This window comes from Martes martes (genome assembly GCF_963455335.1).
Source record: "Martes martes genome assembly, chromosome: 11".
NCBI classification, from domain to species: Eukaryota; Metazoa; Chordata; class Mammalia; order Carnivora; family Mustelidae; genus Martes; species Martes martes.
Window position 1 is genome coordinate 698,275 of NC_137899.1, and position 20,891 is coordinate 719,165.

The 20,891-nt window shown below is 55.7% G+C and overlaps 1 pseudogene across 1 annotated transcript; it reads left to right on the forward strand.

Annotated features, from left to right (window-relative positions):
• The first annotated feature begins 67 nt into the window (after window positions 1–67).
• LOC308352041 (spermatogenesis-associated protein 31E1-like) lies at window positions 68–14,841 on the forward strand (annotated as a pseudogene). The gene is made up of 8 exons (XR_013968502.1): window positions 68–197; window positions 1,948–2,037; window positions 5,322–6,975; window positions 7,476–8,221; window positions 8,598–8,749; window positions 9,640–9,703; window positions 10,247–10,307; window positions 10,538–14,841. The product of XR_013968502.1 is annotated as a spermatogenesis-associated protein 31E1-like (transcript).
• Window positions 14,842–20,891: the final 6,050 nt, after the last annotated feature.

A 20,891-nucleotide genomic window follows, 5' to 3' on the forward strand; every position in this document is an offset into this window, starting at 1 on the left:
CTCCTCTCCCGAGAATGTGGACCAGACCTTTTACAACCCCAATCTGGTGGGTCTCTCTTCCTTGCAGAGACAGAGCTGCCTGCTTTGCCATTCAGAAAGGATGACAGGCCTCACGGAGTGACATTAAGTTGTTCAAGCACAATGACGTGGCCGACCTGGAGCGCCTGCTGCAGGAACAAGAGACGGAAGACCAGAAGGTACGGTTGTTTTGAAGAAAAGCACGCGGTTCTTCTGTGCTTGCTGACCAGCCGAATTACGTGTGAAATGGTAATTTGTCATGAAAATTCGCCTGCGGATCACTTGTGGATATGAAGTTCCTGCTTATTAAACGCACTCCGTGTTGGAGAGGCGGGTCTGCCTGTAATCGCCTCCTCGTCACCCTAATTACTTTCGGCAGCTTCGGGGGGAGGTAGCGCGGGCAGCTTTCTGGAAGAGGAGGGCAGCGTGCGCGTCGGGGAGCAGGTGTACTCCCCAGTCTGCGGAGGGGACGCCGGAACGCGCTAGCGCTTATACCTGTGTCCGGGGCGCTGTCTGCAGAAGAGAACCCGACGTGGTCACAGTGTGATGTAAAAAAGCGAGAGAAGGGAAACCGCCTACACCCAGTGCTGGTGCCACAGTTACAGTTACTCTATGGTGTCTGCACAGCAGAGTAGTGTATCTCCATCGAAATTATGTTTTCAGTAATTATTAATTAAAATAACTTTTTTAAACTCAGGTTCTAACACTATGGCAGTAAAATCCTGATTTTAACAGAGTAAAAACTCTTATAAAAGAAGGACAGCCGCTATCAATGGGTCTTGTAACTACCTAATCTGTTAAAAATTTTGCGCACTTTCCCATATCCCAAGATTCCTACATTGAGTATTTTTTAAGTCGTAATAAAAATACTTCATTTTGGAAAGGTAGGGGGCGGCTCGCCTCTCTTCCCGCCCTCCCCCGTGACCCCCAGCAAACCCATGGCATTCGGGTCTGAGTCAAGAGTGCAGTGAAGGTGGTTAAGCCCGCTCGGGGGCATGCATTCCACGTGCTCTGAGCGTCACAGCCGTGGGTCCTGGCATGTCCCTCGTTAGAAGGGTAGAGGCAAGAAACCTTTGCGTGGGAAGATGGTGCCAGTTCTACCCAAGGATCGCAGTATTTTTTCAGCTTTGCGCGCCTGAAGCATCTACAAATTCCCCAGGGTGGGCGGCTTATTACTAGTGACCTGCCGTCAGCGGGGTGCAGGAAGGTTCTGTGTCGTCTGAAGTAGCCTCCGCCACTGCCTCACGCGTGCCTGGATGAGGTCATGGTTGGGTTTTACTTGACCCGGTGGTCAGGAAGGATTTTATCTGCTGTTGGGCAGGTGAAGGAGAACAGGGTGTGTTCAACTTTTTATCATGGAAAATCTCGGGTATATTCAACGGAAATACAGTAGTATAAGAAGCCTCGTGCCCTTCTCGTGTCATCAGAGCCTCTGTCACACTCCCGCCCCACCTGTGGTGATTGCCACCATCACTGTAGCTCTGTTTTAGGCAAACTTGGTAGATGTTGGAGTGAACAAATCCTGGCCATACATTTTGACCAGTGGATAATCCAGGTATCGTGGCCCCGTTGTGACCTAAAATGTGCCCATCTCCCCAGAAATTTCCCTGGGGCTATCTCAGTCATTCTGGGTGTGGGGGGTTTTGTTTTGTTTGTGCTTCGGCATTCTCAGAGCACCTAAATTGCGCGTGTGCGTGCGTGTGTGCGGTCACCTCACGGATTGAGTGAACTGGAAAACATGAGAAAAGAAAGCACTGTTGTCTCAAAATAACAGGGTATACAACCTTGAACTTGAAACTCACCCAGACTGTCTGTTGGTTTACTTACTCAGATGAATAGATTTTGTCGGGTGGAGTGCTGGGGAGCATCTAACAGATTCTGCATTTGGAGTTACTGAGATTTAAAATGTCTTTTTTTTTCCTTTTAAAGAATCCTCGCAAGGCTCGGGTCACCCGACGTTTCATCGTCGTGGAAGGGCTGTATATGAACACTGGGACTGTCTGTCCTCTCCCGGAGCTGGTAAGCCGGCACGCTCACCGAGCATTGCAGTACTCGGGCGGGGCGGTTGGTTTACGTGCCCTTCTCCTGTCCAACGCCTGCGCTGCTTGCGTAATGGGCGCTCGTGTACCCGGGAAGCAGATGAGCGTTACGTGCCCACCCTGGTCTTTTTTTTTTTTTTTTTTTTTGACAGAGATCACAGGTAGGCAGAGAGGCAGGCAGAGAGAGAGGAGGAAGCACGCTCCCCGCTGAGCAGAGAGCCCGATGCGGGACTTGATCCCAGGATCCCGGGATCATGACCTGAGCCGAAGGCAGAGGCTTTAACCCACTGAGCCACCCAGGTGCCCCCCCACCCTGGTCTTTAAGCAATAATCAAGACTCAGCTTTTTAAAATCTACTGTATTGAGGTGTAATTGACTTACAAGTGTACCGGGTTTTTTTGTTTGTTTATAGACTTTTATTTATTTGAGAACCAAAAAAAGCGCAAGCCGTGGGGAGGGGCAGAGGGGGAGGGAGAAGCAGGGAGCCCAACGTGGGGCTCAGTCCAAGGACCCTAAGATCATGACCTGAGCTGAAGGCAGAGGCTTAACCAACCGAGCCACCCAGGCGCCCCAAAACAGCTCCTTTAACAGGAAAAGCAATCTACTGGTTTTAGAAAGCACGACTGCGAGATTTCTCGTTCACTGAGGTGAAGCTCACGCAAGATAAAATTAGCCCTTCTAGAGAGTGCGGTTCGGCGTTTGGCACAGGCTCCCTGTTTCGAGGCCGTCAGCTGTCTGGTTTTCTCCAGTAGGCCCCCGCCGCTGAGCCGCCGCTCCCCACTTCCCCCTGCCCGTAGCCCCCAGCAACCACCAGTCCGCTTTCTGTCTCCATGGATTCACCCGTTCTGGAGGTTTCTGATAAACGGGATCGCACCATCTGTGACCTTTTGTTTTTGTGTCTGGCTGCCTGCACTTCCCGTGTTTTCGTCATTCCTCATAGCGCGGGGTCGCAGTCCGCTGTGGGGACGCGCTGCGTGGCTCCTGTGCCGATGGGGCTGGATCGCCGCTCTCTGGCTGCTGGCGGGCGGCCGTGAGCTCGCGTACAAGCTCTTGTTTGAATCCCTGTTTTCAGTCTTCCGTGTGTATTCTTGGCCGCACAGTTGCTGGATCAAATGGTGAGTCTGTGCTTAACTTACTGAACACCTGCCGGACGGTTTTCTGCAGCGGCTGCACCATTGTACACCCCCTGCCCCGCCAGCAGCACGGGAGGGCGCCGGTTTCCGCACAGCCTCACCGACACTCGGTGGTTGTTTCCGATTTTTGCTGTGCCGGTAGGTGTGAAGCGCGTGGTTGTGATTGCACTTCCCGGAAGACCGACGATGTCGAGCCTGTTTTCTTGTGTGTGCGGCTCTTTGTGTGTCTTTGGGGAAGAGACTTCAGAAGTCTTCGCCCGTGTTCCACGCGGGCTGTTTGTCTTTGTGACGTTACGAGAGTTCTTTCCATGCCCCGGATACTAGACCCTCACGAGACGCGTGACTTGCAAGTATTTCCCCCACCGTTCTGGAGGGCGTCTTGTCATGTCTTTGAGTCGTGTCCTTTGATGCGCTGAAGTCTGTAATTTTGACAGAGGCCAGTTGTCTAGTCTTCTGCTGCGGGTGCTTCTGGTTCCGCGCTGGGAAATTTGTTGTCAAATCCAGAGTCGGGAAGGTACACCGCTGTTTTCTTCTGAGAGTTTCGTAGCTCTGGCTTTGTTGCGGGGCCCTGATCCATCTCGGTGTTTTGTTTTTGCTTTTATAGATTTTATTTATTTATTTGAGAGAAAGAGAAAGAGAGCCCAGAGGGAGAGGGAGAGGCAGACGCGGACTTCCCACAAGCAGGGAGCCCAGTGCGGGGGTTGATCCCGGGACCCGGGGATCGTGACCTGAGCCGAAGGCAGACGTGTAACCGACCGAGCCCCGCAGGCGCCCCATCTGATCCATGTGGACTTAGTTTGTGTGTGTGTCCGGTTTCGTTCTTCTGCACGTGGTTCCCAGCTGTCCCTGGACTGTCCGCTGGAGGCACTGTTGTCTTCCACTGGGTGGTCCTGGTCTGTTGGCCACAGAGGGACGGGCTCTCTAGCTTTCAGGACTCTCTTGTCTGTCCCGTCGTCTTTGTGTCTAGCCTTATGCCAGTATCACAGCGTCTCAATTCCTTTGCTTTATAGTAAATTTTGAAATCAAGGCATGTGAGTTCTCCAACTTTGAGATTGTTTTGGTTATTTGCGGTCCTTGGAGATTCCTTTTGAAGTTTAGGATCAGCTTTTCCATTTCTGTAAAAAAAAAAAAAGCCATTGAAATTTGGATAGGGATCGTACTGAATCAGGACTGTATTGAATCTGTAGATTGCTTTAGGAAGTATTTCCGTCTTAATGACATCAAGTCCTTGAATCCGTGAACACAGAAGTACGTCCGTCTCCTTAGACCTTCTTTAGCTTCTCTCGGCAGTGCTTTGTGTTTATCACTATCAGGCCTGACATCTCTGGTTAAATTTATTCCTAAATATTTTATTCTTTTAGATGCTGTTATAAATGGACTTGTTTTAGGGATTAACTGCCAGTTTAGAGAAATACAACTGATTTTATAGGGCTTTTTAGTTTTTATTTCATTGTTATTATTTTTTTTAAGACTTCATTTTTACTGCATTCGCTATGCCCAGCATGCAGCTCGAACTCACAACAGTTGGATCCCGCCGACTGAGCCGGCCAGGCACCCCTGGTTTTGGGTCTCGACCTTGTATCATGGAATATTCTGTATGTAAGCTCCTGTAATCTATGTGTAGAGGTAGTGTTACCTCTTCCTTTCCGTTTTGGATGTCTTTTACTCTATTTTTCTTGCCTGACTGTTCTGGCTAGCACCTCCCACACGGTGTTGACCAGGAGTGGTGAGAGGGGGAAGCTTTTCAGGCTGCGTCCACTGACTGTGATATTAGCAGTGTGTTTTCCGTAAATGCCTTTTATCGGGTTGAGGAAGTTCCCCCTCGTCCTGGTGTGTTGTGTGTTTATTCCACGACGGGCTTGGATTCTGTCCGGTGCTTTTTCTGCATCGGTTGGTGAGTCGATCGTGTGGTTTTCCTTCATCCTGCTGACAGAGTCGAGGTTATCCTCCGGTGAACCGCCTCTGCCTTCCGCCCGTGAGCTGGGATCTGAGTCCGTCAGTTGAGTGGGGATTCAGAATAAGGCTTTCATGTCTTGTTTTTAAAGTTTTTCACTGTTTCTTCAGGAAATCTAAATGCATCTTTAAATATCCAGGAAGAGATATATCCGTTTTCCTGTTTTTACGCTGTTAGGGTCCGTGATCAAGGGAACGAAAGTCAAGCAAAGCTTTCTTTCGCGCCAAGCATCGAAAATCAAACCGACTGGTAGGGGCCGTCTCTTACGAAGAGGCCACAATGACGACCCCCACGAGGCCGCTCCCCGGATAAGGCCGCTCCCGACGACGAAGAGGCAACAACGACGAGGACGACAACCCCGACGACACAGACTCTGCTCCCCATGACGCTGCTCCCGACGAGTCCGCTCCCAGGACGAGGCCGCTTCCCGGACGACGACGCTCACTGCCCCGAGGCCACATGCCAACAAGGCCGCTCCAGCAAGGCCGCTCGCGGTGGCGCTGCTCCCAACGACTATGACTCCAACAACTACCCTAACGGAACCGACGACTATCACTCCGACTACCCTAAGTGCTATCCCAACGGCTATTCTAACTCCTCCTACCACTCCCCCCGCCCCAGCCTCACAGACTAACCTTTATAGAGGTGGTTGAGCCCCGCCCACACACGGGTGGCCAATAGGATTTCAACTCACCACAGTAGATATATGCGCGCCCCACGGATTGGATGTCTCCATCCGGCCTGGCCCGCCCCTATATCCGGGGTTTGCAGGTAAGTTCCTCTGGCTAACCAGGCCCTCATACAGGCCCTCACAACACCAAAGGCTGATAGAAGCATATCGGGGTGATGGTGGCCAAAAGATAGCAGCCTTGCGTGGTTAGCACTGCAGCAGTGGGGAGCAGTAGCGATGGGCGGATGCTGCACCCGAGCCGTGACACGAAATACCCAGTGTAAGGGACAGGTTGAATACATATTAGCCTTGAGTATGTAAAGATGACAGGATACAGATTAGGGTTTGACTTCGGAATTTGTTTTGTTTCACTGGTCTGTGTGTTTGTGCACGAGTATCGTCATACTACTATTAGAAATTTTCTAAAACCTGATTTTTAGAAAACTTCTCACTCATATAACATTCCATACATATTAATGGATGGAAACAGTATTGAAAAAATAGAATTCTCCCAGATTAGATTATCATTGTTAATAAAAATCCACCGAAATTTTAGTGGTTGATAATTACTATACTTTAATTCACTCGTGAAACTGATCACATTCATAGTGTTTGGGGGTAAATCAGGTAAACATTGGAGGGGGAGAAAGCTGGATGCAGGCATGCGTGTGTCAGCTTCCTGCTGTGTTAACAAAAAAGTAACATGAATAATAAGAAGAACCTACAGATAAATATACAAATATAAAAATATTTTTACTACCATTTTTCACTCTACAAACCCACTTCAAATATTGTGGAAATACTAAATAATTCTCCCGTTCCGTTCGCGTGCCTCCAAGCCTTCTAGTCTGTGTTTTTGAGAACGCCGTGCACTGAAAGTGACGTAAGTGTGCTGGGTGTCCTGATACAAGGGTGGTGTTTTCCACTTGATGCTGTTTCTCGAAGGTTCACTTCAGCCCAGAGGAGCTGCCGACATCTGCTGCTGCTCCTGTGCGGGCTCTGCCTGTCCCATCACGGGGCTCACCTGCCCTGCTCTGTGCCGCCGGCAGTTTACGGGACCGCTGCGGGTCTGTGTTCTGGGATCCTGGCTTCTCAGCTGGACCCACTGGGAGAGCCCTGGAGACCACATGATCTGCCCACAGAGTCCTGCCACGGCCCAGGGTAGTAACAGGGGAGATCAAGGGCAGTGAGAACGCTTAGCACTGCTTCCCCCGGGCCCCCTGCCCCCATCGCCAGGGCAGCACCCCACCTCAGCTCCTGGCCGCCACTCCCAGGACGCAGTGGTGGCTGCTGCAAACGAGGGTTATAAGAGCCTTCTGCCCACTTGTGACATACGTGTAGTCTTAGTGAAGCAGTGACGGACCAGGGAAGAAAACAGTATCTGTTGAGAAGCTCTAACGCAGAGTTCCCGCCTGTCCTACGGCGTCCGTGCGTGAATCTTTGACTCTTCGTGGACGTCCACACTTGCCATGCAAAATCGAGGGGACAGTGAGGCCCTGGCTAGACCCCACCATGGAGGAGGGAAGGAAGGGGTGCTTGTGACTTCTAGACTGAGAGAAAGCACACGAGTCCCATGGCCGATGATTTGTGGAATGAGGCCAAGTAGGAAGAAAGGAGTAAAAGGAACAAAAACAGGAAGGCACAGTGTCCTTTTCTTTCAGACAGTAACAGATGCACCGAGGAGTCTGAAGGGTGGCCAGGAGCTGGCGTCCAGGGCCCGGCGGACACCACGGACCCCTGAGCCTCAGCAGAAGCACAAATCTCAGTTCCACGTCTGTAATGGACACCTGCTCTGGATATGTAGTTTCCTTCCCTGCAAACAGTGCCTCTGCTAAATCTACTATCCTTGCACTTAAGGAACGCTTTACGCATTGGCATGGTGTCCCACGCGTGTTGCCCCTGGCCAAGGAATGTGTTTCATAGCAGAGGAAGGGCAGCAGTGAGCCCATGATGGTAGAACTCATGGTCGTGCCATGCTTTCCACCACCCGAAGCAACTGGCTCGCTAGAACAACGAAATGGCCTTTTGAAGACTCAGTCACAGAGCTGGCTGGGTGGCCATCACGTGCAGGCAACATGTGTCCTGGGGCAACGTTCCTCAGGAGGCTGGGCGTGCTCTGAATCGATGCGTCCGCATGTGATGCTCTTTCTCCCATAGTCGGGATTCACGTGCCTGGGAAGCTAGCGCTAGAAATGGAGGGACACCTGTATCACCCTAGTGACGTCCCTAGGAAATCATTACTCCTTGTGTTTCTGTGACCTCACGCCCTGCAGATCTAGAGACCCTCGTTCAAAGGGAAGAATGCTACCACCAGGAGACATACTGTGATTCCATTAAAGTGGAACTAAGACGGCTGCTCGGCCACCTTGGGCTCCTCATGCCTTTGAACAAACACATAAAATGAGAGGTAAGGTGTTTAACGATCCTGACTACGCAGAAAAATGAGGCAGTTAATCCACCGTGGAGGAAATGGCGGGCATGTCCGCAGTACGAGAGATTCCTTAGAACCACCAAGCCCTGGGAAGAAAGTCAGTGAAAAACGACAACTGCCCAATCCTACACTAGAACTAGACTAGAACTGACTGAGAAACATACCTGGAAGGTTTAACTATTTCACTTTGTTTTGTACTTCCTTAGCTTTGTGAATTTGGAGTGATCGTTAATTTTCCAAGTCCCTCTAGCTGAAGTTAGTGAAGATTAATTGAAACAAAACATCTTAAGATGTTTTCAAAATGCACATGGCTAAAGAAGCACAAAAGAAATTTGAGTTTCATTTGTACTAGGGTGATGCAAGGCGAGAACGTATATGGGGAGATTGGAGCCGCCAACAGAGGACCAGAAGATCCTGGGAATTAACCAAAATTCCAAGGACAACTGCAGATTTTTAAAAGCTATGAAACTGATGGAGCCCAACTGGAGGTCCCAAGGGGAACAGGTATTCTCTGAGCTCCACGCAGGATGAAAGGCAAATTGACAAAGGTCTGTCTCTATCTAGCAGGGTGAGCGGGTAGGAGTGTCAGGCCTGGGAGGGTGGAGGGATGACGGAGCTCCAGGGCTGGCGGTGGAGAGGGGATGTGGTCCAGCTACTTGTGTCCCTTACCTGCCCTCAAGGGCCCTTTGTGACCAGACCGCAGCTCTGTGATGTGGGCGTGGGGCTTGGGTCTGCACCTCCACACCCAGGGCTCAGTTTCCTGAGGGCAGCAGCGCGATGGGTCACTAACTCTGGGCTCAGTTGCCTGAGGGCAGCAGTGCGATGGGATTAATACTTACCAGAGGAAGGAGATGGAGAACTTTCTCTTCCCTCAGGAATTCCTTCCTGACGGTTGGCTGAGCCCCAGTCCCACTACCTGGGCAGTTAATGCCATCTTTGCCTTTGTATGGGGACTGGGGCTCTTCTTCCTCTTACTTTCCTATTTCCAGCCTGATCCGTCCTCACCACCAGGCAGGAAACTCAGGAAGAGCCGGAAGGTGAGGAACCCTCGGGCCAGACCCAGCAGAGTGTGATTCTATCTTCTTTTCTATTATTCTTTCCACTTGTCCGAGTCACTGGGGAGACTCCTGAGACGGCAACGAACAGAATTGTCAGGAGAGAGTAGACCACCATCCGTCCAGGACAAGCCAGACCAGGCAGGGGTTAGAGGCACACGAGGATTCCTCCCCGAAGATCTCGGGCCGGAGTCCGGTGCGGTGGAGGGGCCCAGGACAGCGCCCCAAGCACAGTGACCGGGGGCCGAGGACCGGAGGTTAAGAGCTGCCTCTCTAGCGGAGGTCAGGCCCCCCAAGGTCAGGCGGGGGTCGCAGCCTCCCTCTGTTCTCTTATCTCAGTACCAAGCGGAGCCACGGAGAAGGAGCAGGAGGAGGAGGAGCGAGAAAATCCAGACTCTGAGAGGTGAGCGTCCACCACTCACCCCCGCGTGCCCCAGTTCTGTGCCCCCTGCTCTGAGGGCCCAGCCCCACCGTCTCCAGGACACCCGGGCCTGAGCCCATCCCCCAGGAAACAGAGCCCTGGGTGGGGGGTTGGGGGCTCCGAGGAGGGAGAGCGGAACCCGGAGGCTTCCCAGATTCTGCGCCAGAACAAAGCCCTGAGGGACTGGAAACCAGTATGGCTCAGCAGGGGCCCCAGGGCCTGGACTGGGCCGGGACCTCCCCCTCCCGCTGTGGACAAGCTGTTCAACTGCGCTCAGATTCCTCTGTGAGGCCACGTGGTCCTTCCTCCCCCAGCAAGGTCATGAACGAGGAAGCACTTTGGAAAAGACCAAGCGATCCCCATCGTGAACCCTGTCATCACCGTGCGGGCACGTGGCCTCGGACAGTGCTGTTTGGGGCTCCACAGTCCGATCCCCAAAGGTCTCCCCTAAAGCGACATTGTCCCCAGCCTCCTGTAAGACCCCTGGGCCCCGCCTTCCGCTGTGACCCGGTCTCCTGTTTCCAGTTTTCAGAGATTGCCTACAGGATCTGGAAGAGGTCCAGGACCTGTTCTCCCTTCTGCAAAGGTAAAGAACCTGCCCCCTTCTCCCCTGGGTGGGCCCCGGTGGGCCCCCCCAAGTCTATGGTGTGACCCCCGCACTGTGGGAAACGGCCTCTGGGGCCGTCCGGGGAGCTGGGAGGAGCCGTGGGGACAGGCTGTGACCACAGCCCCGGGCCGAGGGACAGCGGGAGCATTGTGACGTGGGTGTGGGGCGTGGAGGGCCGTGGGGCCCGCTCACGCCCCCGTCCCCCGCAGCCACCTGGCGAGGCTCTCTGACCGGGGCGGCCGCCACCAGTCCTTGCGTCAAGCGGCCCCTGGGCGGGTGCGCCGAGGGGCACCAGCGGGAGCCGGTCAGCCATGCGGGGAGCCTGTGGAAGACGCTGCTCCCGCCGGGGCCCCATCACCTGCCCACGCTCCGCGGACGGGGCCCCCTCGGCCTCCGGCCTCCACCCTGGCAGCAGGACCCATGACCTCCTCCATTTCCGTCTGTTCACGCTCCTCCCTGAGTACTTCCCGGCTGGCGGAGCCTTTCCTCGCCCCGGATGGCTTTTCACACCAGCCCCTTGCTCGTCCCCCTTCCCCGCCATGTCTCCCTCCTTCCGGGGCCTCCCCAAGGGCACCCCGGCCGCGCCCCATCGCTCAGAGCTCGGCTCTGCACACGCCTTGGGCCGCGGACGGCTCAGCTTCTCCTGCCCCAGCCGTCTCGGGCCTGGGCCGCTCACGCTGCCCCGTTTCGGCCCTGTCCTGGTGGCAGGCGGCGGCCAGGGCCTGGAACCTGTCCACCTCCACACGCCTGGAGTCCCGTCAAGCGCCTCTGTCCCACGGCCCACCAGAGGCCTTGCTCTGGGGAGACGCCGCACGCAGACAGAAGGAGACGAGGATCCCCCCTTCCATCAACCCGGACGTCCAGAAGCTTCTGGAGATACTAATCGCCAAGAGGACAGAATGGAAGTTTTGGAGGGAGAAGGAAAAGCAGGAAAGGTCAAAGTACCAGCTGACCTCTTTCGGGAGAATGCTCAAGTCCCCAGGGGACGGGCAGGACACCACGCGCTGCCCATCCTTCTGGACCATGAGGGGCAAAGTGAAACAGCTGCTCGGTCCTGAGAAGCCCCCACATGCCAAGATTCCAGCGGACAGTTTGGAGCAGAAATGCAGCCAGCTCTTCTGGGGTCTCCCCTTTCTGCACAGCGAGTCCCTGGTGGCCACTGTCAGGGTGACCGATCCCCCACTGGCGCTCCCGTCCGTCATATTCAATGAGCTCTCTCTTGCCTTGCCGCCCCGGAGTCAGGCCAGCGGGGCTCCACACCTCCCCCTGACCCAGGACTTACAGGACCCTTGGGCCCCGCCCCAACCCTGGACCCCGAGCCTGTCCCAGCCCCCGCCCCTGCCTCTGGCTCAACCCCAGCCCCTCCCTCGGGACCAGCCCCTGCCCCAGCCCCTCCCTCTGGACCAGACCCAGCCCCAGCCCCTCCCTCTGGACCAGCCCCCGCCCCTGCCTCTGGACAAGCCCCTGCCCCAGCCCCTCCCTCTGGGCCAGCCCCAGTCCCAGGCAAGCCTTGCACCCTCTGTCCCAGTCGGACCCCCTTCTCTGCCACCCGAGATGGGGAGCTGGGAGGTGTCGTGCCCTGTAGCCCAGAAGACACCGTCTTACGTGTCAACTGCCATTCAAAACCTGGAATGTCACTTTCTAAAGAAGCAACTAGAAAGCGGCCAGGTACCCCCTGTGGTGAAACGATCTCAGGAAGTCTTTAGCCAAGGTCCTCCCGACCTTCAGGGTGGCCAGGCCCCCGAGGGCCATGGGTCAGGCTCTGCCCTTCCTGGGGACTTGATCGACTCGGAGCTCCGGGAGCGACTGGAGTGGCACCTTTGGAAGAGGCTCATGAAGCAAGAAAGGGGCCCGCCCTGCAGGATCCAGCTATCCCTGAAGATACCGCCTCACCAAGACTTCCAGAAGGTGCCCCGGGCACGCAGCTGGCACAGCCCCGCGTCCGAGTCTGAGTCTCCGGATGGAAGCTGCCAGGCCACACAGAAGACTGGGTCCAGGCGCCCAGGAAGGACTGTGCCAGGAAAAAAGCCTGGGCAAGGGTTCAAGGTCCAGTGCAGGGAGGATCCGGAAAGACCGACACAGGGGCACAACAGGCTCTCCAGGGAAGGCTCCGGGAAGAAATCGTGAGGAGTCAGACACAGACGTGAAGCCCTCCACAAGCAGCGCAGACGAGAAACACCCAGAAAAAGACCTGAGAGCCCATTTCAGGAAGGTGGGGCAGTCCAGAGAGGGGCAGGTCCCTTCCAGGCTCGCTGCCCACCACGCCTCGGGCCTTCCCAGAAAGCCAAGCCCTCACGGGAAACCCGGGAAGCCAGCACTTTCCAAGTGCTGGGAACCCTGCATGACCACCTCCCACGATTTTTCCATCCTCAGTCCGCACGCTCAGCGGATGCTGGAAGCACACATCATAAGGCTCCGGGTGACGCACCGGTGGGGCCTCCCCCTCAAGGCTCTCAAGCCCGTAAACGTCTTCAAGTCGAAGAAGGGCTTCCTCCTCGCCCGGGCCTCCCCTCCCCGCGCAGCCGCCTGCGCATCCAAGGCCGGCTCGGGCACCAAGTTCGTGGGAAATGCTCCTCAGCCCCACCCAGGAGAGGTGATGAGAGAGTCTTACCCCACCCGGGGGGGTCCCCTCGGTGCTCCCCAGCCTACGTGTGAGGAAATCCAGCAGGCTCTGGAAGGGACCTCACCTGGGGGTGGCCCTCCGGCTGGGCAGGGGGCCGGGCCAACTTCTCGGACCTTCGCATACAGCTTTGTGGGCAGAATCTGGCACGGTGAGACTGCCTCGAGGACTCTTACGAACAGCACCTTGGAGTCAAGTCCAAGTCCGGCCACAGCCACGGAGGAGCCAAGGAGGGCGATCGGGGGTCGGGCCTCAAGGGACGTGACCGTGCTAGAGCTCAACGTAGAGCCCCAGGATTTGAGAGCCGAAGAGCCCGGGGAGGCGGGGGAGGTCGAGGAGGCCCCTGCCTGGGGAGTCCCCTCAGGACCCCGTGTGCTGGCCAACAACCCAGGCCTCCGTGGCGAGCTGAGATCAGGGTCGTCAGGGAAAAGCGACAGCCCCCCGCCACCTACAAAGCTGGTCGCCCGAGACCCCGAAGAGCTATGCCTTGAGGCGCGGCGCAGGGGATCGGAGCCCCGGACGTTGACGGAGTCAGAGAACCGGCCTCGGGCCGCCAGCCCCGCCGTGCTCCTCCAAGACTGTGAGACTGGGGTCCTCCTCCAAGACTGCGCGACTGAGAGTCTCCTCCAAGACTGTCAGTCCAACGTGTTCCTCGCTGCCGACGTCTTGGCTTCTCGGGGATGTCTGTCTGGCTCCCAGAGCGGGTCCAGTGAAGACACGTCTACTTCCCAGGGGCCGCGTGGCCGAAGATCCCGCGGCCGGAGCCCCCTCAGGCAGCCGGGACCCCCGGGACTGCGACACCCATGTAATGGCCCGAGCAGGCCACGTGTGCCCCCCGAGGAGAGCGAGCGCGCCGGGAGGTCCCCCTCGAGAGAGCCTGCCACGGGGTCGGCGGAGCTGAAGCTGCTGCAGATCCGTGAGGTGAGACGCCGCGTCCGGAGCCGGGAGTCAGCAGAGGCCTCGGGCCGCAAGGCCCGTGAGGTCCCGCTGAAGGAGGAGGAGGCGCCCCCGGAGAACCACCTCAAGAGAAGGATGAAGCACCTGCTCCGGTGGCTCCTTCCCAGCGGAGGCAAAGGCCTGGAAGATTCCCTTCGGAAGGGCAGGCCTCCGTCATCCCAGGGCCGGGGACGAGCCACGGGCAGGTCGGCCACGGACGGCGCTTCTGCCGAGGCTCAGGTGGTCGTGACCGCTGTGGGGCGGATCCTAGAGGCGAAAGTGGTGCCTCACCAGGGACTCAGGGCCCCGGACCTCGGCTGGTGCCAAGAGGATCTCCAGGCTTCGGCGGACCCCAGTGTCTGCTACCACAGGGTCCTCTCCTACCGAGAGCAGAGGAGGGTGACGAGGGAGACGGCCCGCCCACAGGGCACTCCCTGGGGCCGCAGCTATGCCAACAGGACCGAGTGGATCGGGTGGCCCTTCCCCAGCAGGGTGCCAGGGTGCCCGGGCAGACCCTGCCAGTACGGGTCCCCGGTGCCGGGCCCTCCGGGCCGCGCCCTGCGGCCCCACTGCCCCAGGCACTGCCTCCTTCAAAGATACGCCGCAGCCGGCCAGCCACGGTGCGCGTCTCACGCCTTTCCTGGGAGGACAACTTTCCTCCAAGAAAAAACGCAAATGGTGCAGAGAAAAACCTTTTTTTCTCACATTAGCACATCCTCTATGGGCTAATGGCTTCTCCGTGCCACAGTCACTTTGCTTCCCCAAAATACATGTTCTTTCCCTCATGAGTGGTGCTGGCCTCTGTGCGTGCCCTGCTGCGGGGGGTGGGAAGGATCAGGGTCCGCTCTGCCCGAGGGCCTGCTTTGGCTTCCAGAACGAATGGGGCCTTGGAGGACGGGTGACCGCGGGGTCCACGCCCGCCCCCTTCCTCGTCGCCTCCGGTTTCCACGACAAGGTGACCACGACCCAGACCGGGACCTCGCTCTGCCCGTCCCCTCCTGCTCTCCCTCCACCTGGAGCTTGTGTGGCTGTAGGGGGGGGTTGCCGAGGCAGAAATCCCGCTCAGGCTCCAGGAAGACGGAGCCCTAGGTCAGAGTGGGGCCCGCAGTTGGGAGACGCAAGGCTGGCCCTGAGGGCAGAGGTGAGAGGGGGTGAGGGGGTGTGGGGGGTGCCACAGAGACCCCCGGGGGCCAGCCTGCCCAGCCCCACGGCACTGAAGGGGCCTGCTCGCCAGCACCCCCTTCCCCTTCTGGGCGATGGAGGGGGTGTGGCCGTGGGCGGGGGGACCCTGCCCTTAGGGTGGGAGGCCAGGACGGAGGCCCAGGGACAGGGTGTGCCCGTGCCTGGTGTGACGACTGAAGACCCTTGGTGTCCCACTGCCACCCAAGGGCCCCGAGGGGAGAAGTTAGAGGCCCTGGGGCTGTCCCCGCAGGGTCTCCGCCCCACTCCAGCTGCCAAGCCCAGGGGTGGGGGGGTTGGGGGTGTCCAGAAGCCACCTGAGCTCCCACACGGGCCGCCAGGTGCCCAGAGGCAGCAAGGCCTTCAGGCAGAGAAGTTAACTTCTGCACAATCTGATAAGCTTGTAGGTCTGTGGGTCCTGGGACGGACTTGTGGTCTGTGACCTTTACGTACACGTGTGGCCCAAGGGCGGCTCCCAGGGGACTGGTGGGGACTCAGGGGCCAAGGGACGGGCCTGGCTCCTGGTCTTGGTTACCCCAGAGCCCGGAGGGGCAGGAGGCCCTCAGATGGGGCTTGTCCCACCCCGGCTGGAAGGGACGTGTCCAGAAGGAGGGTGCGGTCCAGGAGGGGCCCCCGCCGCGTGTCCCGCTCCCGGCCCAACATCGTCCTCCGGGGCCCCCCACACATCGCTCTGACGGAGACCCACACAGAGACAGTGCATAGAGACCTCTGACGGAGATGCACACTGTGACCCCACACAGAGACCTCTGACAGAGACCCACAGAGACCCCTCAGCACGACCCTACACAGACACCTCCGCCAGGACTCACAGGGGCAGGGGCTAAGTTTCTGCTTATCATGTTACCATTACTTATTATTGTCCACGTTGTAGACAGCAAGGCCTTCTCAGAAACACCCGGAGACCAAGCCCGTCCCGCACCGAGAGACGCCCGGCAGCTGTTGCTGTTGGGCTGTGACAAACACCACGGTAGGGGCCGTGAACGCCCCGGTGCGAACGGGAGAGTGGGGAGGGCGCCCCGAGGGCAGGCATCCTGCACTGCCGACTCCTATGAGGAGGAGCTCCCCCGGAGGCTTGTGCGCACCCCACTACGGACCACGCTTCCCCCCGTGATGGAGGAGCTTTGCTAAGCATCCTCGCAACCCATTTCTGATGGTGTTTGGACACTTGCGTAACGGAAGAGCATTGGTTTCCAAAATTTCGTGAAATTTACATTAACTGAAAACCTTGTTTTTTAGACTCATATGGGGGGGGGAGGGCAGAGGGGGAGGAGCAAAGGAGGGAGGGAGAAGGACAAGCAGACTCCCCACTGAGCGGTGAGCCCGGGCCCGCCGGACCTCAGGACCTGAGATCATGACCTGAGTTGAAACCGAGAGTTGGTGCCTTAATCGACGGAGCCAGCCGGGTGCTCCTGAGATTTTTGAACGAACTTTCGAAGTACGCAGAAGAGGAGAAAATACATTACCGAAGGATTCACAAAATGGTAATGACGGTGATGTTCTGTGCTTGTGGAGGGTCTCCTCCCCATGAAGCCCTGAGTCAGCACCTTGGCTTAGAGCACCTAAAGATTGATCTCACTCATGTAAATGCTAAGAAAGCAAGACAGCGAATGAGTGACTGAAGCCTCACACCTGAGGCTTGCGCAGACGAGCAGAGGCCTGCAGCCGGTCAGCTACAGAGAAGGACGGTACACGTGAGCGACGCCGACTTTGCAATCACGGGGAAAACTGTGATGTGGGCTTTGAAAAGTCCTAGAAATGGTCACTGTCTTTCAAAACCTCCCTCCTATTCTTCCCCAGAGTCCGAGGGACCGGCGAGGCCTCGAACTTCTGATTTACCGTGAGTCGTAACAGCTTTTCAATATGGAGAAGCCCCTTTCTGAAACGGGACCACCCTTTGTGGCATCCTTTTAAGTCAGGTTCTCTCCTTCGTCTCTTCAACCAGACGTATTTGTCGAACAGCCAGGGTCGGCATGGAGTCTGGAAGAGGACCCCCCATCAGCCTCTTTGCTGGCTTCAACCAGACAGACGGACATCTGAAGAAAAGGGCTCACCTGTGCTGAGATGTGACTGTTTCCAGGACACTAAACGTGATTTTTTTCATAAGCAGGATCTCAATAAATCCATGCCATGACCCTGTGGGTTAAGGTTAATCAGGCTGTTTTTTCTGGAAAGAAAGGAAAACAGAGGTTGAGGTCGGGAAAGTTTCTCAGCCAAGGGGTCATCCCGGGAGAGGCCTGCCCCTGAGACTGAGAGCGGGAGGTTTCCAGAATAACGTCCCCCACACTAGGGCACGCACTGGGAGGAATCCACTTCCTGACGGGAGGTTTTATCTACACATACTCCTCGGCTTTCCTACCACATAGGACTGCTGAGCGATGGAAACACTAAGTAGGAATTCTCAGGGGAAACGCCAAGAAAGAAACATCGAGACTAGGGTGCTGAGTGACTGTCTGTCTTAAGTCAATCCTTCAGTCTCGTGCCTTCAACTACCCCGTCAGCACGCGGAGGGTTCGGACGGGTGGGCTCAGAAGCCCCACAAACTTTGACTAAGAGAAAGACCCCATGACAAGATTTCGCCGATGCCCACAAGCTTAAAGGACAGCAGAGAGCGCCAAGATTCCGCATCCGAAGAAGCCAGGGACATCCGGAGGAGAAAAGTACAGCTTAGCCCCTCACAGGCCTGCTTCGCATGGAAAGGAAGGCAGAAAATCCTGCCACGCCTTCCCGTAAGCATCGAAAGACCATCCCTCCTTCTTCAAAACTTACCACCCAAAAAACACAAATGAACAAACACACAAACGAAACACGCAGACAGGCCGAGCCAGGGGCAGTGGTTTCTACCCCAACTATTCCTGAGTTAGTATGATGGTCTTACAATACCTCACCTTTATTGTTTAACTGTCTCCGCTCTGAGTACATTTCAGAGAAAATTCTTAAGTGAGCATTCAAGGGAAGCCATAAAAGTGTTCTGTACTGTGATCAAGCGGGCGTTTTAACGATTTATAATTACACTTCTTTTTTTTTTTTTTTTAAGATTTATTTATTTATTTATTTGTCAGAGAGAGAGAGAGGAGTGAGAGTGAGCACAAGCAGACAGAGTGGCAGGCAGAGGGAGAAGCAGGCTCCCTGCCGAGCAAGGAGCCCGATGTGGGACTCGATCCCAGGACACTGGGATCATGACCTGAGCCGAAGGCAGCTGCTTAACCAACGGAGCCACCCAGGCATCCCTATAATTACACTTCTAACGTAGGAAACGCTCCGTGCCTCCCAAGCTAAGCTTGTTAGGAGTCAGACAGATTCATGAATGTGTTCAGTCTCTGTTATATTTCCGTCCTGGACTGTTTTTCTTCTAAATGTTTATAGTTGCTTAAGCAGTGACTTAGAAAAAATAGTTTGACTACTTTTTTTAACTCTATGAACCCACTTCAAATATTGTGGAAATATTAAATAATTCTCCCGTTCTGTTCGCGTGCCTCCAAGCCTTTTAGTCTGTGTTTTTGAGAACGCCGTGCACTGAAAGTGACGTAAGTGTGCTGGGTGTCCTGATACAAGGGTGGTGTTTTCCACTTGATGCTGTTTCTCGAAGGTTCACTTCAGCCCAGAGGAGCCGCCGACATCTGCTGCTGCTCCTGTGCAGGCTCTGCCTGTCCCATCACGGGGCTCACCTGCCCTGCTCTGTGCCGCCGGCAGTTTACGGGACCGCTGCGGGTCTGTGTTCTGGGATCCTGGCTTCTCAGCTGGACCCACTGGGAGAGCCCTGGAGACCACATGATCTGCCCACAGAGTCCTGCCACGGCCCAGGGTAGTAACAGGGGAGATCAAGGGCAGCGAGAACGCTTAGCACTGCTTCCCCCGGGCCCCCTGCCCCCATCGCCAGGGCAGCACCCCACCTCAGCTCCTGGCCGCCACTCCCAGGACGCAGTGGTGGCTGCTGCAAACGAGGGTTATAAGAGCCTTCTGCCCACTTGTGACATACATGTAGTCTTAGTGAGGCAGTGACGGACCAGGGAAGAAAACAGTATCTGTTGAGAAGCTCTAACGCAGAGTTCCCGCCTGTCCTACGGCGTCCGTGCGTGAATCTTTGACTCTTCGTGGACGTCCACTCTTGCCATGCAAAATCGAGGGGACAGTGAGGCCCTGGCTAGACCCCACCATGGAGGAGGGAAGGAAGGGGTGCTTGTGACTTCTAGACTGAGAGAAAGCACACGAGTCCCATGGCCGATGATTTGTGGAATGAGGCCAAGTAGGAAGAAAGGAGTAAAAGGAACAAAAACAGAAAGGCACAGTGTCCTTTTCTTTCAGACAGTAACAGACGCACCGAGGAGTCTGAAGGGTGGCCAGGAGCTGGGGTCCAGGGCCCGGCGGACACCACGGACCCCTGAGCCTCAGCAGAAGCACAAATCTCAGTTCCACGTCACCATTAATGAACAGAAATGCTTCCTCTCTCTCAGTTTCAGGTGATGAAAGACTGTTTATATATTTTGGGCCTGTCCCGGCAGAACCAGAGTCTTGGTTCTCTTACCTGAGGAGGAAAATAAGGTTGAAAATGAGAAGAAAGGGCGAAGACTGGATGGTAAACTGTTAGCACTTCCTCTCTCCCTGGTGACTCAACATCACCACGCAGAGCCCGTGAGCCCCCTCCCGGGCCCACCAGGGTGGTCAGGCAGGCTCCTGTCACAAGGTCCCCATCTCGCCCTCCCCTGTCTGTGACCCAGGGACTCCAAACATACCAGTGAAATCCCCTCAAGGCTTTGTGGCCATCCCAACCCAGAATACAGGGAGCTGCCCAGGGGTTCTCAGTGGCTCAGGTCTGCACCTGCTGGATACGGTTACCTCCTGGGCCCACCTGCCATTTGGCCACCAGCAAGGAGTGCCCGTTGTGCCTCCCGCCCTAGCACCTGTGAGCGTAACAAATCCGGTCATTTCTTAGCTTTCCTGCGCGTGACTTCCACAACCACGCTGGAATGTTCCTTAAAGACCCCACAAAGGGGACTGACCTCCCCCACTCACAACACAGTCATATTGGCCAAAAACAGAATCTTCATTACAAATACTTGCTGTCCTGGAAAGCTAAGTGATTCGCTAAGCCAGACTTCTAGAAGGTGTCCTGCATCCCAGATGCCTGATGAACTCAGAGAGCCCATCTCCTGCTCAGTGGATCACAACAGCTCAGTTCCTCTCCGCCCCAAATCCTTGCTTCCCTGCTCATGACTGACCCCGTTCTCATGACCATCAGCCGTGGCTTATGACTAGTCAATTCCGATTGTGTAAAATACACTAGAAGGAGGACCTTGCGTGACAAATGATTGAGACCTAAGAAGTCATACCTCTGCCACAGTCTCTTAAAACACTAAGAAACTTCTTAAAACATGAATTGGAAGATGTCAGGACATCTAGCACAGGAGGCTATGCAGCTCCGTCTGAGCGGGCCAGTCCCTCAGATCACTCACCATCTACGACTGATTTTAAAAAGACAGTGTGTGCTGAGTAAACATAATTTAACTTACATAATTTTGGAATGCTTTACAAAAAGGACAATCACAGTTCCCGATATTATCTTATTATGATTATGAAAAGAGTTAGCTTGACCTTTGCTCAGTATTTATTCAAGAGTGATTCTTTTTAAAGATTTTATTTACTTATTTGACAGACAAAGATCACAAGTAGGCAGAGAGGCAGGCAGAGAGAGAGAGGACAGAAAGCAGGCTTCCTGCTGAGCAGAGAGCCTGATGCGGGGCTCAATCCCAGGACCCTGGGACCATGACCTGAGCCAAAAGCAGAGGCTTTAACCCACTGAGCCACCCAGG